We start from the raw sequence: 20912 nt of genomic DNA on the forward strand, positions 1-20912 counted from the left end.
CGTTCCTCCTCCTCTAGGCTGTGTCTTGTGGTTGGTGGTCTCTCTGTTGGCATCGCCTGTGTCTGCACATCCTCCTCTTTCTCCTTGGGTTTTTTGGAGGTCTTGTCTTTGTGCTTCTTGGTGGACTTGTCCTTCGGTTTTTTGGTTGGCTTAGGGGCTTTGGGTTTCTTTGTTGGTTTAGGGGCTTTGGGTTTCTTTGTTGGTTTAGGGGCTTTTGGTTTTTTGGTGGGCTTGGGGGCTTTCGGTTCTTTGGTTTTGGACTCCTTGTCAGCAGCCTTCCTTGCCCGTGCTGGGGGTAGCACAGAATAAACAGAAATAATACCAATCCCAGAATGCCTTGCATCTCTTTGCAGTGTAGAGTTGACACATCCTCAAGACCATGAATAACATCACTGGAAAGCATGTGTGAGGACTGTGGTAACTTGGCCTACCACAGTGATACACTTTCTAACACAGTATGAACCCAGAACTGTGTAACCAGTAGGATATGCCTCTAGGACAGAATCTGAAAGATTGGGCTGTCCTTGTATGCATGTATTTATGATAAAGTGGTTATGTTCCTCAGGCTATAAGATGAAAAAAATCTATGCTGACTTAACACATTGTCTTTGCATGTATTCAAACTGACTCACATGTAAAGAATCCATGCTGAAAGGTGCTTGACAGAACCTCATCAGCCCAAAGCAATAGGCTTCCTGTTTGAATAAAATGGCACAGGGCCACAGGCAAGTGCAGGCAGGAGTAGGTCAATATTACTTTTCTGAGAGAGCTCAGCTCATAGGATGTCAAGCTTTAAATGTGTTTGTTCCTAGGGTGTGTATGTAGTATTCATAAATTTAGACTAACCTGTACATTCCACAAAGTTATACATCTTATTCTGTTTTGGTGGCACTAGTGAAAAGGTCTGAGATCAGTTTTCAAGACAGAGCTATGGTGAGTCCCACATAAACAGGCCATTGATCTTGCAACAGAGCCAGCTTGTTCAACACCATGGTGAGTATCTAAAGCCCCGATGGTCAACCAGTCTTTAATCAGACACAGACTCGCCTTTTCCATTAACATACAGATGCTCAGTCCCAACACACACATAATCTGTCTTGTTCTCTCTCAGTGGAGCAGTTCATGCATCTTGGAAATAATTCCATTTTTGGGATTACTCAGCAGAGTTCTGTAATGTCAACATCCTTGCAAAGCCAAATAAAAGCCCAAGCCAATTAACTATTCACTCTATTCTCTCTGTTTCTTGGCATAGTTTTACTGTAGCCGTCTGTTGTAATGAAGAACTATTCTTGAAGAGGATTAAACACTGAATGAAAAAGTCAATGACGTAAAGCACACAAACAAATGACGTCATTGTGACTTTAACCAGTGTGATGCACACTATGGTACTGGATAACTTACCAGTCTAAATCAAAATGAGCTACTCAATCAAATCACCAAACAGAAAAAATATAACATGACATAACCTGAGACTTTAAAATTGATGAAGTTCAGGGGTTTGTTTCTAGGTATAGTGTGTGTGTGTGTGTGTGTGTGTTGGCCTCATGTTTCAGACTAGCCCCTGCCTGTTTGAGGAGTGCTTTGCTGTCTGTCCTAGGAAGTTGCAGTGAGCAGTGAGATATTTTTGAGTTTGAGTCTGACAGAGCTGGTGTGTGTGAGGAGCCCTGCTGCAAACAGGTATAGCCTATCAGAGCATAGCCTGCCAGAACAGGGGACCAGCAAAGAGTCTAAGAAACAATACGCCCCTGTGTATAACAGGCTTCCCTTTCTTTTCCAGACCCCATTATTTCATGTCTACATGCCAGTAGAGGGGAAGGCTTGGAAGGGGGAGAAAATCATGTCACTCGTGGAGCAGACACACAGCTTGCTGCATGGGGTGTTCGCAAAGGCCAACTACCATGGCATTCTTCCAGTTACCTGTCTGGTTTTCTCCCTCACAGTTATGTCAGATACTGATTGTTGGCAACTGTGAACAGCTATCAAAATAATGTGCCACAATGAACTCCCTCACATCTGAAGCAAACTGCAGGAGGCAGCATATCTATAACATACTTCAACTTTAAATACAAAGAGTACCATCTCATTTTCATGCCTGATCCTATTTGACCTTTGAAAGTTGGTCCATTTCAGTTTGTTTTACTCCATGAGAAGCATAGCAAAGTGTCCAATATTGCATAATAAGTAAGTTAAACATGGTAGTCTCAGGATATTAGTTTTAACTTTAGGAAAACAGATGGAAATGAACGATTGTGGTGAAACATTTGTGGTTTTATCAGACATTGAAATGTTGAGCCTTTTCTCATTTTCCTAGAATGTTACATCTAATGGTACCAGTGATGAAGAGGTTCTGAGGGAAAGTGAGGGACACTAATGCTGTTTTCTTGGAAACTTTTCGTCTGCATGTCCTACAAGCTCTTATTAGCGATGATTGTTGAAGCCAGAAACAGCCTGTATCACTTTTGGCCATGATTTAATTCCTGTTACTTGTTGTTTATACAGAGACTGGTCAGGGAATTATACCCAGCAACAGAGCTGGGGAGCTGCTCTTGCCATTATAAATGTACTTTTAATGAGCATCTATCAAAGCTATGCATTCTGGGGGTGTTCTTAGAACAATAAAACAGTGGCTGTCTGGCACAGTAGCCCTATTCAGAAGCATGACAGTGAATGCCCAAACTCTTTAATGACTGGACTACCATAATAGATTTGAAAAGCCTCAGAATGTATGGATTTTGTTTGTCATTTAGCATATTATACATTCTAATTTTACATTTGCATACCTCATCCATGAACAGGTATTATGTAGAAATAATTGTAAATGCTTTTAAATTTAAGGGTGCAGCTGTGCCTGTGTTCATAAATCAGCATTACTTCCCTAAATTAAATGTAGCTCAAACAATTCAGACTTAATCTCCCAAAGGGAATAATATAAATATGATGCACCCCAGCAGAAGTCTGCAGTTTATTTACGTGAGAGAAATACGCGGTAGCTGTGACACTTGACTGTTTTCCAGTTCCAGCTGAACTCTCATATCAATCAGGCTTCTGTCAGGTCATGCTCGACTTTCCACTGGAGCACACAAAAAATATATTCCATCATCAAGTTTTCCCCTGTAAAACAACACCAGTGGATACGTGAGTTGGAAATTTCACAGAGTGATTCCAAATGGCATCTTAAATCAAGCGCTTCGAGACGTGCAAATGTTTGTGGGCATTTTGGGGTAAACTTCATGCTATCTATATGGCTGGTGTCCCTTCAGAGTTTGCCTGTTTCAGTTTGAATGGAGGAAAAAAAATCAAGAGTAAGAGGGGTTATAGAAGCTTATATACTCCTAAAATAATCATGTGCTCATGCAGTCTCTGCTACCTCTGTCACCTACCCTATCCTTTCACTGCAGAACACAGAAACAATATTTCCATTGCTTGAAACACAACAAGCGCAACAGGAACAGCTAAAACATACTGTAAAGCTTCACTTACAAGCTACGCTTTCTCTACTATCTTTCTCTACTTTTCTCTACTATCCAAACAAAGCTGTTGCAACACAGGGAATATTCATCTGTCCTGGCTGAGGCACAGCTATGTGAGTTTTGAGCCAGATGTATGTTACTGAAGTCAGGTGTGAGGCTGTAGCTCATTATCTTCACTGGAACTGTCAGAATAGACATCTGATGCATGCGTAATTGAAGACACGCCTAGACTCAAAAGCCAGCTCTTTCCATTCATTTCAGTTTTCTCCCTGCATTAGGTCTTGATCTGATAGACAGTTATGTAGTGGTGTACGTCTTTTTTACCTGCTGATGCCTCTTCCACTGATTTCTTGGCTTTGGCTTTGGCTTTGGTTTTGGCTTTATCGGCCCTCCTCTTGAGGGGCGCATCAGGGTCCTCCACAAGCCCCTCGTCTCCAGGCTCATCTTGCTGCTCCTCCTTCCGTTGAGGCACGAGCTCCCCCTCCCGTCTCCCCTCACCCCCCTGGGCGTCCCTGCTAAGGGCCACTGCATGTGAGCCCGCTCCCCCACCCTGCATCAGCACACAGCACAGAGCCAGCAGAGTGGCCCACCACACCAGTGCACCGCCCCTCATCCTCAGTCTGCACAGCCTTCACTCCTCCTGAGAAATCTCCGGTCTCGCTGGGCACCTGGCAGCACCTCAGGCAGGGTAGGAGTGAGAGAAGTCCTGGGCTGGTGAAAAAATAGAAGGCTCTGTCAGCACTAGACACCCGCAATGGTCTTGAAGGTGTCCACAGAAAAGCTTTGTTTTTTGGTGCAATCACTCCCAGTGAATGGAGACGGGTTTCCAACAAATAAAACCAGATCAGAGATGACACCTTGCATGCAAAATCCGTTCTGAACGTGCAGGCAGAAAATGCAAGGGGTCCAGCAAGTTGAGGAAATCCAGGAAATCTGTTGCTTGGATCCTGTTTGATATGGAGCGCAGTTTCTTAGGAAAATCACAGTGAGTAGACAGGAATGTTCCAGGCACAGTCTAGATGTGACTGCACCTTGTTGCGGAAATGAAAGGAGAAGAAGACAGAGTGCTGAACTGAAGATGCACACCAGACAAACTCCAGTGAGTCCTCTGGAGATTAGCAATGCAGACTTCCCATTTCCTCAAAAACACAGTTCCCTATAATCCCCTCTGTAGTCTTTCACAGAGAGGGCGGGAAGCCTCCCAAGATGTAGAATTCCAGAGGTGGAGACTTGGAATAGAAGGAAAGGAAGAGAGAGAGAGAGAGAAAACTGAAGGACATGCAAAGAATGCACACCGAGGGAAAGGGGGAGAAAGCAATAGGCATAAAATTAATAATTCTGATCAGTTCTCCACAAGTGATCCCCAGTGCAAACAAATGGAGGTGAAATGCAAAAATATACTTTAGAAAATATTAACTGCTGTATTATGCTCGGTTATTCTCTCAAAAATTTCAGTGTTGGTGCAAAATCTTTCCCAGAACAGTTAAGGCACAGGCTCCAAAGTCAGTGTTTGTGCAGAAGAGAATAGGTGTTCCTGTTACTTGCTCTGTCCCCCCCCCCCCCCCCCCCATTCTCTTCTGCCTGGTGCATGTTGCAAGAAATCTGGGCAACCACACAGCTTTTAAATGCAGGGAGATGTCTAGCCCTGCCTCTTATTCAAGCAGGACAGAAAAGAAGGAACGAATGTGGGGGAAAAGGCAATGAAGTCTGATTTCAAAGAGCTTGGATTGTGTGGATATCAAGTTGTGAATTTCCATGAACAGGGGTTGGAGGGCTTTCTTGACCAGATATGTGCTTACATATCATAATCAATCAATCAATACATATCATAAGGAGCAGATAAAACTTTGGATGTAGATGACTCAAATCTGAGTAGGAGAAAGTCCTCTTTTCTCCCTAAAGCGCTCTAATTAAAATCACATGGAGCTTTTTCTTCCTTTCTTATTTTAATGAAAGTGCATTTGAGCTTGCTCGCCGTATTTGTGAGAACAAGCAGTGAGAAATTCCTATCCGTTTTATCATGTCTTTTTGTTTATGGCTCTGTATCAACTGTTGGAATGAATAAATCTGTCAAAGAAAGTTCTGTGTTGAATGGAAACCTGGCCTGATTAGCAAATTAAGGAAGTGACACTTTTTAACTGGTTTCACAGCTGACCTTGCATATAAACAGACCTTCTCTGGCACAGCTTCTCAGTGGTGTCATTAGTGATAAGCTTACAGGGGTACATTGCCAGAATGCTTTTGAAAGAGCACGTAAACATTCATCTCGTCCAGGGAATGTCTCACAAGTTAACTGCAGCGTCAAAGACTCTGTTATGACTTGCAAAAGCTCGGCTGTGTGAAGACTCATGACCTTGTCCATGGGACATCTCGGAGTCTTCCCCCACACATTTGTATGGAATTATTATTGTTGGCAAGATGTAATATTGAGTTTTTATGATAGGCGTATCTGCAGTTACAGCTGAAATATAGCAGTCTCCCAAAGTAATGCAGAAGTTGATTGTTGTGTTGATCGGGGGGTTCTTGTTTTCAAAGATGTAGGTGAATGACTACAAAATGAAGCAATCCTGGTTATTTTATGCCTAAAAAAACATATTACCAAGCAGTGCCTTTTATGGTGTATGCTGTGGAGAATTTTATATATGTGCCACAACTTGATTTTTCCTGTGGGCATGCATTTGATAAGATACATAGCGCAGGAGCCTCTAGGGTGCACTGTAGAACGCAGAGTGGTACTGTGCCTGGACAGAGCTAATTGTCCTACCGGCAATTGTCCTATCTCTGTCATTCATCCATTGCCATTGCCCATTGCCAGACATTTAGCTGAGGGACAGACCCCATTTCATTTGAGCCTGTACAATATTTGTAATGGAATGCCATTTTCATCTAACCATCCATAGTTCCATTGTAGTTTGCCCCAAAGTCCACAGTTGGAGCTTAAAATAGTATAAAATAGTATATCTCAACTTGATTACAGCCACTGTAATATAATGATAGTCAAAGATTGCGTATGTATGTGTAAAATAGAATGTTCTGGGGTTTGTATGGGCGTGTGTGATACGCTGGAACCAAAACCAAGAACTCATCATCCCTTGACAGAAGGATGACACATCCTGACCTGTACATATGACTTGTGAAGTGTCTTAGTTAAGGAGCATACTTAAAACAACGCCACATTTTGAAGAAGGAGGAAGCATCATATCCAGTTAACGAACAAGGCATGTTTAGGATAAGCGTAGTGCAGATGTTCATGATAAGAGTTTTCAATGAGCTCAGCTAGTTTTAACATTCCCAGTAAATCAAACTCTTACATTGAAACACTGAGGCAGAGGTTTGTGGGTGTGGATTATTCATCATTCTTTTGACCACAACCACGGCCTGATCTGAGCTTATTGGGGTTCACCACTGTGAGAAAAGAACGCCCCTGTGAATAAACCCTTGCTGTGTTTTGCACAGCCGCCATACTGTGTGCACCCACATCATTTTCACTACCTCACAGCGAGCCAGCTGGGTTATAACTAAATAAAAAACCAAAAACCATGTTACCATATCTTGCTAGAGAAGCACATGTACATCTGTTTCACAGAACCAGCTTTTCTGAACAGTGCTTCCACGTTTAATATCAACGGCTAAGGTTCCTTAAGCCTGAACAGTAATCACTTGGCTAAATCTGCAGGGCTGGTTTCACACGCTGTGCCCAAAGGCACAGTGTACATGAATGATAAGGAATATAAATGAGATGATGAAAGGATCACAAAAAGGGGAACCATTTCCAGGTAATGGGCTCATGAAGATGGTGCTATGCTGAGCGTGAGTTGCACAGTGGCTACAATTCCATGAGAATCCAAAACATCTTAACAGATTAAACCTCGGGAATCACAACTACATCCATCAAACAAGTGCCATTTTTTATTTCTCGGAGATGTGTCATTGATTGATAACTTACAATGAACTGTGCTTTGTAAGGAATAAGTTACAAATTGATATTGAGGAATGGAAAAGAAACACATCTGCAGTTGTAATTGGTGAGCACTGGGATGGTCTGGTGTACATGTGCCTGGTAAGAGCATGTGATGAGGGGCACTTCTGGAATGACGTCAACCTCACTTAAAAAAAAAAAATACATTCTATTTTTCACATTTCTGATATTACTTAATAAGGAAGCAGTGCAGTGGTACTGCCTCCTTACAAGTCTGATGCGCTTTTATAAATATACATTTTCTAACAATTCACAAAATATAAATAATTAAGACTAACTGAAGTTCCAAAAAAGATTCAGGAGGAGAATTTTTAGACATCACCTATGCAATTAATGAACTGTCCCCATCTTCAAGTACAAAACCCACTCATCACTTCCTTTTCATCTCAGCTATTCATGGAATCCCTCCTCCACCCTGTCTCCTTTTTTTTTCTATTCCTATTCCGATTTCCTATTCCTTATATTATTAAAACTCATATCTACTGAGTTGTGTTTGGATGGATTTGTGATATATAATATTGGGAGTGTGGACCACACTTCTGCTCAAGTCTGGGACTCACCATGTTCCCCTGAGTAGTGTGAGAGGCAGGGCTTCTGGGAAAAATGAAATCACTGCTTTCATTCTGAATGTCATCCAGTTCCACTCCGAGTCCCTTCTTCCTCCACAAAAAAAAACAGTTGGCCACTCAGATTTTGTTTTCCATTCTAACTTTGCTGAAATCCTTAACCCACACCATTGTGACTGATCATCCATGAACAGTGAGGGAGAAACAAACATTCCCCCTCTGCGTGCTCATCTCCCTGAGAAAGCCTCAGTTACACTTTCAGAACAACCTCATGCTTCATGTCCACATACATCAGTGCTTCATTTCTCATGGACTAGTTGGAAGGAATGCTGAAAGAGAAGTATATTTGCCTTGTAGTTTCTGAGTTTTTCCTCAAAAAGGGTCTGACAATCTAAGACAGCTTGAGCAAGGAGGGTATTTAAGAATATGAGGGACAGTGATGAGGATTTTTTTCCATGGGAGTTTGTGATATACAGAAACCAGCTGGATATTAGACTTGTACATTTTCCCACAATGCCACGATGGCTATATGCCTTTTAAGTGTAGAAGTAGGAGATTTGCACTGTACTAAACATAACTGTACTAGAATGAAGAGGATAGAAAAATTAGGAGTGAACATTTGGCTTCAGTCTGACCAGAAAATTCAGTGGTGTGGCCAAAAGGCCAAATTCCAGACAGAATAGGCTTCATATTGTTTGATGGCCACGTTTTGTTATGGTCTGTGCCACGTGTAGCCACAACCATGTGACAGCTTCTCTTGTGTCGTCATCAAAAGGCAATGGAGATCACACATGTGTATCCTATGAATGAGTTACACAGTAGATTTCTCAGTGGGGTCAATCCTGGCTGTGGTCTATCTGCAGCAGTTTCATGTGCCTCACATTTTTAAAATGAAAGAGTGGAAAAAGCTGATCCTTGTCAAGTTGTGAGACTGTGATTATTTAATGTGAAGTCTGCAGGGACACTATCAGCTAGTATTCATGCTCATTACAGAGCTCAGGGACGGGTCAGTGACTCACAGCTACAAGCTGGAAGTTTGGACAGCAGAACGGCTGAGAACCATAACGGCCTTATTATGCACAAATGACCCTTGATATGCATGCTGTACAAATGGGGCTGTCAGCACGCTTTCTTGATAAAGACCATCTTACAGGTCTTTAAAAACCTATTATCTTTTTTCATCTAATAAATACTGGCTCCAAGAGACCACTTTGCTGAACAGTCTAACACACTTTCATTCTTAGAAACTGATTGTTTTCACTTTTTTTTGGGAGGGGTCGGGTGGTGGTGGGGGGTAGTCATTTTAGTATGGACTCTTTCATAACGCTCTCATATTTTGGAATCATGTGAAACGTCTAAAATTCTTGTTGTAAGGACATTTGTCGTACAAGATATACGAGTAGTGAGGTAACGGTGCATACGGTGTCATACCAAATGATCACCCACCCCCTTCGATTAAGCTGCGTAAACACCACCTGCAACCTCCCTCACCATTGACAGGAAAGGCTCTGATCCAGGATTGATCTCCACAGCACTCTCCGTCGAGAGGTGCAAGGGAGCGATGAGATCAGAGATGGAGAGAGAGTCTTTGTTCCAGAAGGCCCTCCAGGTACAAATGGAAGCATATTTTTTTTGAAAATCAACTTTTTGACTCTCTCACTCACAATCAGTTTTTTATTTCATAATTTAAACTGCTGTTGGCCCCCATCCAAATATGCTATGATGTAACATGGCAGTGATGGAATGAAGAGTTTTTATACTGCCTCTGAGTCTTTTTACAGCCAAAGGTTATGCAAGGAGATTTAACTGAACTGCCTTAATCATTGAAGGAAGAAGACAGAGAGTGAGACGGACAGAGAAAGGGAAGGTCGGAGAGAAAGAGTGAGGCAGACAGAGAGAGGGAGGGAGGGAGACAAAGAGAGTAATGAAAATGTCTTTAGTGCCCGAGGGCTGCCAAAGGTACATTCCAAAACACCATTCATCTCATTTGAATTCAGCAACAACAATAAGTAGAAATGGCTACATAAACTTGTCGTTAATCAGTTTTAAGATACTCTTTCTAATAAAATAAACAAGGTTGAACATCTGACATGACTGTGCTGTGGCTTTACCTTATAATTGTAATTAAAGTTGGGATATGGTGTGATTCATATTTCTCTGCTTGGCTGTCTACCCTCCCTCTCTCCTTTCTCAGCTCTCTCTGGAAAACAGTGTTACCATTTGGCTAGCAAAAAAAGTCAACAAGCGTCAAGCACTGAAAGTGGGCCAACAATACCATCACCATGACTGGACGGTTGTGGTTGATACTGACGTCACACCTTGAAAAAGTGTTTACAGAGATTATTGTTCTAGAACTTGTAGCAGTCATTTATAGAACCATTTTATGAAAACAAAAGTCACCAAAGCAACATGAACTGGTAAGGAGAATGGCCTGCCACACCTCTACTTATATTTATGTTTTTGTGTAACATAAATTTCTTCTCTGTTCCTTACCCCATGCCTTTGAAACAAAGAAATACTGTAGGTTCTGATTATGTAAGCAAAATTCCAAAAAGCTTTTGAGGAAGACCAGGTTTGAATTCTTCTCAGGGAAAATCACCAGTTTTCCACTGCATCTCTCATATCCATCTCCCTGAAGTGAAATACAGAGTGAATGTGAGGATGATGGACGTACCACCTTCAGATTTCATCAGCGGAACTGAGACCAATGTGTGTGTGTCTCCTAATACGTTTACCTGTGACGTTTTATGGCTTTCATAGCTATGTCTCCACTGAGAATAGCAAGCATTACCATCTGCTCTATTGCAGGTTATTCAAAGTGCTGTCAGACATCTGAAGAGGACCCAAAACCAGATGCTAGATTACAGACAGATGTGCGTCTGCTAAGATGATTTCGTGCATTTTCTGTTTTGTTTTGTTTTGTTTTTTTTTACTGAATACTGCCATATAATTGCTGGCTGGGGAATCACCTTTCAATGGCTAGCTGCCAATCTTTACGACATTCGTCTGTGCAGCTGGCGCAGTGTGTTGGCAGAATCAGGTATCAGGTAGAGAGCAGTGAAAAATGAGTAAGAGGTGACTGCTTTGGAAAGCATTGAATGATAGGTATATGGTAGCCATATATGATTGAAATATTAACCTGTTATATTAAAGCTTTCACAAATTGTACCCAAATGACTTGCTAACTGAAGCAGTGCTCCCATATACATTCATTTATACTGAGTTACTCTACAACATTTGATACAAGGCCATTAGACACCAGAGGAGAATTTCTGCACAAGCAATTTCTATTTATTTGGCACATGCCATTATACAGGATAACATGTACAACTGTAGCACGCGCAAGCACATGGAAAAGTTCAAAGCAGAACATTCATTTTAAACATGAACAGGAATATCAAAGTGTTGTCTCAGCACAAACAATGTTAAATGTCAGACAGATACAAATTACGTAGGTCGCAGAACATATAGCATTTTTATGGCCCGAAGAACCGCACTGTAACCTGAGACTCATTAGTTATGTTTCCCTACCCCTGAAAGTTACATGATGGAGAGATGGAAGACCACTGAATGACCCTTTTCAGCTGTAACAGGCCTCATGAAAGGGCCAGTTACTCAGCATTAGAGGAGGGGAAATGGCAAGCTTTTGGAGCTTTGGAAACATTGACAATAATCACCTTTGCACTCACATGTCTTAGCTTACACATAGTGTTAAGTGGAATTCCCAGGCTTGGCTTTGTAACTGCTGGCTAAGCAGGGCTTTTGACGATCCCACTCTACTCATCCTTGTCCTTTCCTGATACAGCCTGAATATGATATATTACACTGAATTCATGTAAGGGATTTTAGTAGGATACACGAGTATGCACAAAACCGTCCAATATTGGACAGTTTTGTAAAAGCTATCAGTAAGGTAAATGTAACCAGAAGACAATCACTCATGAGTAAAAGCTAACTCCCTCTTACACAGGCACACAACAAAAGTGCTGATAAGCCTGATTAGAAGAGGTCATATACACAGTCAAGTTTAAAGGCTGTGTTTTGTTTTGTTTTTGCACTGGTTCTAATTTAAGCACTGCTTGTTTTAATTTTGAAAGAATGAAGCATTGGCTTACGTGCAGTTCAAAGACAGCAGATCTTTCTCCAAGAGTAACGATTTATTACTGTGCTCAGCCAATAGTCAGCCAGTAAAGAAATCTGTTACTGATAAAGCTCCCCTGATTGGTCAGGCCCTTTGGTAGGTAGGAAAATGGAAATGCAAAGGAAACACAAATGGGACCCCTGCTCAGCTTTTTGTTTGGGGGCTTGTGGTTTGTGGCTCCAGTTGTGGAAATGGGGCTAGATCCAGACAAACCCTCCCTAAGCCTTACCCCAGCCCGGCCCGACACAGGCCCAAAGCATCAATACATTCTGTTTCACTGGCTTTGACAAGAAAGGCCTCTCCGAATGCTGACCTTAATAATTCACAAACCCTGGACCATTTGTGCATGAAAAGAATTACTTCCAAATGCTTCTGTTTTTCATTCATCTGAGATCTGTGACAAAATGCATAAAGCAGGTCACAGCTTTACACAGGTGATCCTAAATGAATGATAGATTCAGTGCTACGCTCTCAGAAATAGATCCAAGACAAAATACTCTTAAGTATGCATTCTAAATGTATATTCGCATAAATTACAATAGCAAAGACATATGGGCAGCAAAATATTGCAAGATGTATCTATTTTCAACTGTACCATATGGCTTTGCCTTAAGGGTAGCTTTGAACTATGAATGAAGTCCAGTTGTGTTTGTGTGTCCACCAGTTGACTCATACATAATAGTGCGTTTATGTGCATGTAAAGTTTTTAAAAGGTATCACAACTTTATTTTATTACAAATAAGGCCTTCTAGTAAAATGTTACTTGACTTGCGTATTTTACAGTGTGGTAGAGCCAGCCATCCACATAGTGTGATTGATGCTCAGGTTCTTGAAGCTAATATTCCATTAGATTAATTGTCTCTGTCACATTAAGAAATATTCAAACAAGCAGTTTGAATATGTGTCTGAACTCTGCATTTTAGATCCTACAGTGGTCTTGGCAGGTTAGAGAAGCACTTACATTCTTGGCTAGAGTCATGCCAGGAGTATCAAAGGAAAAATACTGTAGATTATAAAGAAATGAATGTTGGTGACGTGTAGGTTTAGCTGAGTGTAAATTATACTCAGGTTGACTTTGATTTTATGTCTGGAGGATTACACTCATGATGTTTTAGCTGAAACAGTGGAACGGGGATGCAATGCATTGTGGTACATTAAGGAAAACGCACTGACTCAGCTTTTAAGTCTATGAATTATGAGTGGACCATATAATGACAACAGGGCAGATCAGAGATAGATCATGGTGATGATTCTAGAGCCACTTACACTGGCAAGCAGCAGCAACAGAAATGCAATGAAAGTTGTGGGATTGGCTGGGGGGGGGGGGGGGGGGGGACTGCTTCCATGGTCACAGTGGCAGGACTGAGAGGACGGGCCATTTTACACCAGATTTCACTCACTTTCACTGTAGCCACTAAACTCCTCTTTATTGCTCTCAGTGCACGCTGCCTGCTTCATTGGCAGTGACCAGGCCAGATGTATTAGTCCCTTCTGTCAAACCCCAGAGCTGATTCAGACGTTCCTGGAAGGGTAGACTGCAAAAACAACTGGTGGTGGCGACGCGGCTTAGAGTAAGGACCTCGGCACTCTGGAAGGGAGTCACACGCCAGCAGGTTTGTGCCAGTACAGCAGACTTGGATTTTGGACCCGTGAGCGGGTGCTGATGAGTAAAAGAAAGGAACCTCTTAGGACTCCAAAGGACTGTGCTAAAGCTGGAATATTGGTTGCTGTTATAATCATGCTTTGCTACAGCTGACACCGTCTGAGAAAGGGGACATGAATTGTGTTTGAATTACTACCTTTTTTTAATCTAGTGTACTTAATACAGGCAGTGTGGAGTAGTCATACAGTTCGAACAAAATTGAAATGCCTAAAAAAACACTTTATATAATGACTAGTAGTTATAAAAAACAGTCTATGGTCTGTTCTTGTTTACTTCCAAGTAATGAGTCAGAGTACTCTCTCATGAAAATTTATCTCATTTGAAATACCTCTGAGTCAAAATGATATTCCCATCTTTGTCAGTATGTCACTAATTAAGTTAAATACTACATTATCATCAATTTGCAGACACTCTTATCCAGAGTTTCTCCATTCTGTGACTATGGCCATCCGTGACCGTAAAGTGGTCAATGCGGCCAGCTGTGATCTCTTGGACCGCCGCAAGCTGGAAGTTTTATTGGGCTTATGAAGTCAGCACCTGCACCGTGGGTTGAGCATACAAATTAGTTAAACTAATAGGCTACTGGAGCGAGAACCAGAAATCCCTGCAGCCCTGGAGGACCAGAGGAATAAAAAACCCCAAATATAAAACATGTTAGTTTGTTATGCATGTTCACTAAGACCGGGAAAAGAATATCTGTCACTAATTAATGACACATATCTGGCAACATAGATGGAAAAAACATGGAAAAATATCCAAAAGAGCAGGCCTGGAACTTGACATCAATACCATGACACATGCTTCAAGCCAATGAAATGAACAGTGAGAGCTCTTATATGTAATGTTTATGTTTATAATTTCAATTGAATATATGAAACATGGTTGTATCACTTATATAGTTACAAGTTATATATTACAAAATATAAATATCTATATGTCACTGTTCATTTTTCACCAGGGATATTGGCCTGGTTTTGCAGTATCTGCACAAAGTTCACAATGTTGTGACAACATTACAATAATACCCCTTTGGAAACATTATCACTACCAAAACATAACTGTACAGAGGAGTCCTGTCTGTTACTTGGCAACTTGATAGAATTACTGTAGAAAGATGACAGGGCTATAAAAATGAACTCTGGTCAACTGGCAGCACATCACTTAGACCTACACTTCAGCTGTGAAGTCCCTCCATTTAATGGTTCTGTGCACTCTAATGTAACAGAATTACAAGCAGAGTGGAGCCTCTCACTATCATGTGAAAGGTCTCTGCTTTGTGAAATTGCTGTGAGCTTGGATGTAAACCATGACTTAAGCATGTATTGTAATCATGGCTGATGAAAGTATTTTGCTTAGAGATTAGACAGCGGTTACTGACAATAGAGAAATAAATCAACAAGTGGGATAACGGCTAGTCACTGGTTTGCCATCACAGTTCACATCTGCATGTTAGGCTTCTGTCAGACACTTAATACATTTGTGTGAGGTCCATAAATCACTACAATCATGTAACGTGGGCAAGGTGTGAGCTTAACTGCCAGTGCACAAATCATGGTGACAGCTGCACTTTGGACACCTTATTTACCTTTTATCTCATACATTAACATGTTTTGATACAAAGGTCTTCATCTGAATGCACGAATTAGGTCTTGATATTCATACTGCAGAAGACTGCTGAGAATGTCAAGAAGACACACCAAGAGAGACACCATTGTTAATAGCATCAGAACAGCATGAATAATAATTAGGGATGTTGTGTCCTGACAACGTCATGTTAGGCCCAAAGGTAGCACACATCTAAAAATGTTGATGTATATATGTTTGAGCAGTTGCTCTGATTTATAAAATCAATTGATCAAATTTTATTTGTTACAGCATTTTTACAATGGAAATGATCACGAACCTCTGGACACAGATCATAGTGTTTTTTCAGAGGGAATCAACAACCCAGAAAAACCAGTGCCAGTTGGAGAAAAGCTAAAAAATTATTCCTTGACCCTGGGAAAAGGGATAAACTCTTGGAAAATGTTAACAATTGAATAGCATGAAAAATACATTTCATAAATTCAAGTTTAGAGGCAGTGTGCTGGACAGGGGTTCACATGGTGGACTTCACATGGTGGCAGTTTTTACGTCAATCTATCATCATCACTATCTTTGGTACATCTGATGCTCTCACCAATTACTATTACAATTAAGAAGTTTTAATTCTGAAGAAGACCCTGTGTCAAAATATCTTGATACATTTATAGAACATAACGTCCCCCATTTAATGCTCTTTTGTGTCACACAATTATAATAAAAAGTAAAACTGACTGTAGCTTACAAGAACCCTTCTGAAATCCTTATTTACTACTATTGACAGTCCTTTAAGTTGCTCATGGGCTTTATTAAATATACTGCTGCAACCACAGAGGTTGGTTAGGTTGTATATTTTCTATTTTCTCCCCACTCTGATATTTGTTTACAGCAGCAAAAGCAAGCTATTTTTTCACTCTCAGTCAAAAATCATAAAACATGCATCACAGAAATCACAACTCAAACCAACAATTCAGGTTTAGTCTTGTTGATACACAATGTGGGTTTGAATTGTGAAAAGCTGTAAAATAATAATGTATTTACTCAGGTGATTTTAGGCCGGCCCTACTGCTGTGTCCCCAACCCATTTTCCAGAAAAATCTCAGAGAGAACCCAGTTTCTGGATTCAATGAAAACTATTATAACAAATTCTTTCTTTCCAAACACATAAATAAAGGCTTTCCTGTTTTCACATGAGCTCAGAAATCTGGAAACAATGTGAGGCACTGGTATTTTTGGGTTTTTGTTTGGAGTACTTCTGTTCTATAGTGATGCTGTTGCCCAAATATCTTTACAACACGCATAGTATTCAAGCGTTTTAAATGGATGTAATGTAATGCAACCTGTTACATATAAACTTACAGTAAATTGAAACTGAGAAATTCCGATGTACATAAATTGTTACCTAAACCACCTTCACTGACCTCTCCCTTTAAAGGTCACAGTGCTTTCTTTCTATATGCAGAAGGAATTCTTTATATAGATCAGGATGATTACCTTTCATGGTCAATGCAAGTGTAATTATAAAAAGCTTGTGTGTTGGCAGCATCAAATTGGCAGGAACTGTTTAAATGGGCAGAATATGGGGGATGTATTGTTTCCATTAAGCTTATAAAGATTTTAAAGTTTAATTTGTTTTTTCTCTATCCAAAAACCACCATTGCCACAGAGGCAGTTTGGCAAGGGTGTTTTAAACTGGATTTAATAAAATAAACTCAAGTCAACCATATGCATTGGAACATTGTAATAAAGTTCATTTACATCAATGAAATGTATACAAAATGCATACGATAATTAATCTATATGAAAACACATGACTATGACCTCCTTTTAACAATGTGTAACAGCAATGCATACCTAGTGCAATACCAAAAATATAAAACAATCATCATTTACATTCCCTTTTGTATGCTGTTAGTATGTCAACTGTAAATGAGTACAGTGTAGTATATTATTAGTATGTTGACTGTAAATTAATTATGTGGATTAATGGAAGAATAATGTTTCCAAACTCATTTTATCTATTCTATTGTAATTTGCAAAGACCAGAGCACTGAAAATGGACCCTTTATGAAGATCCTTGGTAAAAGGACTCCATCTGAGATGAGTAAAAGTGCATGAAGGTGGGGATAAGAAAATAGTGGTAGTGGTTTTCAAACACCTTCCCTTGCTTTCTTTTCCACGCTTAGTGGAATTCAGGTGCTCCACGTGTTATTTCAGTCTTTCCATCTCTGTGCCACACAGCCTCTGATGTCTCAAAGATCATTTTCTCTTTTAAGTGGCAGAGGATTTTCAAAAATCAATAGTATGCAAATCAATCCATACAAAAACAACTGCGTGGTGTAAAAGACATCGCGCAGATTTATATTGTGCCGTTTTCGAGGGCACGTGATGTGTAGTACGTCCATTTGTTAGGTTTTTGGTGTCAACTGACCAAAGAATTTGCCATTATCTTCATTATTTTAAAAATTACTTAGGAACTGGGAATGATAAATGTCCTCAAACATCATTTTTCACATTAACAAGCACTGACAGCGTAAGAAACTCGCTGTGTATCAAAAAGCATAGATTATGACCACAATAAAACCGGCTCCTCTGATTTTTACAAGAACAGGATTGCGACAACATCTTCTTTAGATGTTTTACAAGTACTGTATTTCAAAATTAGTTTGCTTCATTAAACTGCTTTGACTTTGCTTACAAATTAATTTCAGCCAGATTCTGCGGTCAAATAAAATTTAAGTTATATTGTTAATAATACAATGCGTGTGGACATCTGATAAAATACATTAAGAGCGCTCTCTTGTGGTGATTATAATAATACATGAACATCCCTGTACTGCATGACAAATTTTTATGTTTCTTTGAAAACTAATTTAAATAAACCTGGCCAACTGAACAGCTAACGTTCAGAGTGTGTTTTAATGCATGCATTACACAGCATGTGAAGTGATAAAACTTACCCCTAGTAATATAAAAAGTCACATTTTCACACTTTCCGCTTCGCATTTATTTACCTCATTTTCAATACTCCATTTAAATTGAATTAATTATACGGTGTCACGTCCTTGTATTAAATGTGCATGAACATCTCATTTCGAACTTTTGGCACGAATATCTTTTTGTTGAACCCAAAATGTATGTTGTGCAAAGCGGGGTTACTGATTTGCTTGTCTGGTTTTCAGACAAGACTTACATTGTGGATTGTCCTTTTGTTTTGGAAAAAAACGTCTTTATGACTTTTGAATGAGGTTTTAACAGTCATGCAATCAAACGTACTGGAAATGCTTTTTAAATGGCATTTATTAATGTTTCTCCATACAATACATTACTGTACAACCGCATATATTCTGGAATAACTTTCATTATAAAATAGGGTTTCTACAATCCAGATACATAAATTGCTTTGAGGGACAAACAACAGAACAATAAACAGCATCAAATAAAGAGTAAGAAACTGGGGGAAGTGACATTTTATTTTTATTTTTAAAGCATATTTTCACCAAAAAACCTAAAAGTTAATATGTTCCTCCTTATCTTATAGTTTAGTAGGTATGAGAACTGAAAATTTAAAACTTCTCAGATCAAGGACATCTCTACTTCCTGCCCAAATTCCTTCATGCTCAAAATCAATAAGTGGCATCATCCTTCTCTAATACAAATAGGCACCTGATCTGCATTCCTATAATGGATGTAAATCCTAATTTCACACAATGACGAAACACCAGCTCAGTTTACAGAGAGACAGCAATCTACAGCATCTTTTTTCCGGTGACTCTTATGCATTTCATAAATTGATCAAGAACAGTTTTAAAGTAAGAGTAATTATGTCATTTGCTGCAATCCAACAAAAGCGAAATGGAGCAAATCACTCTGACCTTTGGGGTTAGAGAAAGAAACCACAAAGTGATTTCAAATTATCCTACATTTTTTAGTTACTTACACAAATGAAGACCTGTTAAATATGGCTGCCTACTACAGTACAGGTAAGGAACAACATATTAAACCCTAAATGTGCAGTCAAGTTACCCTTTAAGTCAGATACCAGGGATTCAGAAATCCACTTAGTTCATGATACCAGTCTAACTGTCTGGACTTTTAACTGTATTTTCTGAAATGAGACTGAGGTCCAGTAATTTAATCCAAAGTGGGTTTTACAGTTTACAAGAAGTTTCTTCACTCAGGCACAGACTAACTGCGATCTAACTTGCGTGCCATTTAAGTTTAGAACCCTTCAGGGCGTTGTTTTGGAGAATTCCTCATTCTCAAAAGCGAGAACAATTAAGCGTACAAAGCAAATACTCTGCCACAAAAAAACAGCTTATTTTATTTGATTTTGTTCTATTTTTGTTTGCTAAGATTGTTAAAGTCCTTTAAGCAAGGCTCCAATTAAGCAGATTTATAGCAATGTTTGTCAGAGCGTGTAAGCCTATATAATGTTCACACTGTGGCTTTTAAATGTATATTCTTTATCCTTTCCCTCTATAAAACATTTTTCTTGTATGAAATACACAGTACATTTCCAGGTTAAATAGATAACTAAGGGAGATAAGATACAGTTTGTGCTACTATGTCAGTGAACCTATTAAATTATCCAATCATTGCTGTTCTCAACAAATATAAAGAGGAAGAGAGACAGATTTGGCTCAAGTCTGAGGTAAGCAATGTACTTCAATATAATGCCCAGGTAACAATCATACTGTTACAATCAATATTTATTCTCTATGTACAAACTTCCACATTATTTCACTTAAGCCAAGCCTCCCCCCCCAAATAAAATTTAGAGCCAGGGACAGGGTGGTGACGTAGGCGGATGAATTCACTAATTTGATGGGTCCAATTTTGTTTCAGTAAAGCAGATAGAGGGCAAGGAAAAACATTCAACTTCTGTTTGAACTTGTTACTCAAAGTACAATGGGGCCTGAGAAGGTCCCCTTAGTGTGTGACAGCTCTCTCCTCTATGCAGGCTGGCTACATTATGACACAGAAGACAACAATGACTCGCCCCCCTTCACAACAATTCTAGGCACTGTCAACATTCCACACCAGGGCAATGAAAGCTTCCATAGCTGTCAAACTGAAAATTCTTAACAAGGCTATGTAAAGTAATTAAGCCATGTTCCTTCTGAATCCTACAAAAATGTGGGGGAACTGTAACAAACACCTGAAAAAACTAGTGTTCATTAGAAAGTTGGTAACATATATGTCTACTTTAACGGAAAAATGAGGCGTTACGGTAAAATAACGCCTAAATTATCCTGACAGAGCAATGTTTTCCACCTACAGAGACAGAGATTAGAAGGCCCTAAACCAGCCTAGAAAACCAAAAATCTAGCTCAGTGAGCTGCTTTGAACTACTCCAATAAAACTATATTAACGGTAAAAAATAAAATTAGTGGGGGGGATCTGCAGCTTTACCATTGCTCCTTTACAAATGCCTTTCCCAATGTGGTTCTGCTTTCACTACAAACGTAAATAACATACAAGATAAGCTTAAAAAGTAATGGTTAATGTA

This window comes from Megalops cyprinoides, chromosome 4, assembly GCF_013368585.1.
Source record: "Megalops cyprinoides isolate fMegCyp1 chromosome 4, fMegCyp1.pri, whole genome shotgun sequence".
Classification (NCBI taxonomy): domain Eukaryota; kingdom Metazoa; phylum Chordata; class Actinopteri; order Elopiformes; family Megalopidae; genus Megalops; species Megalops cyprinoides.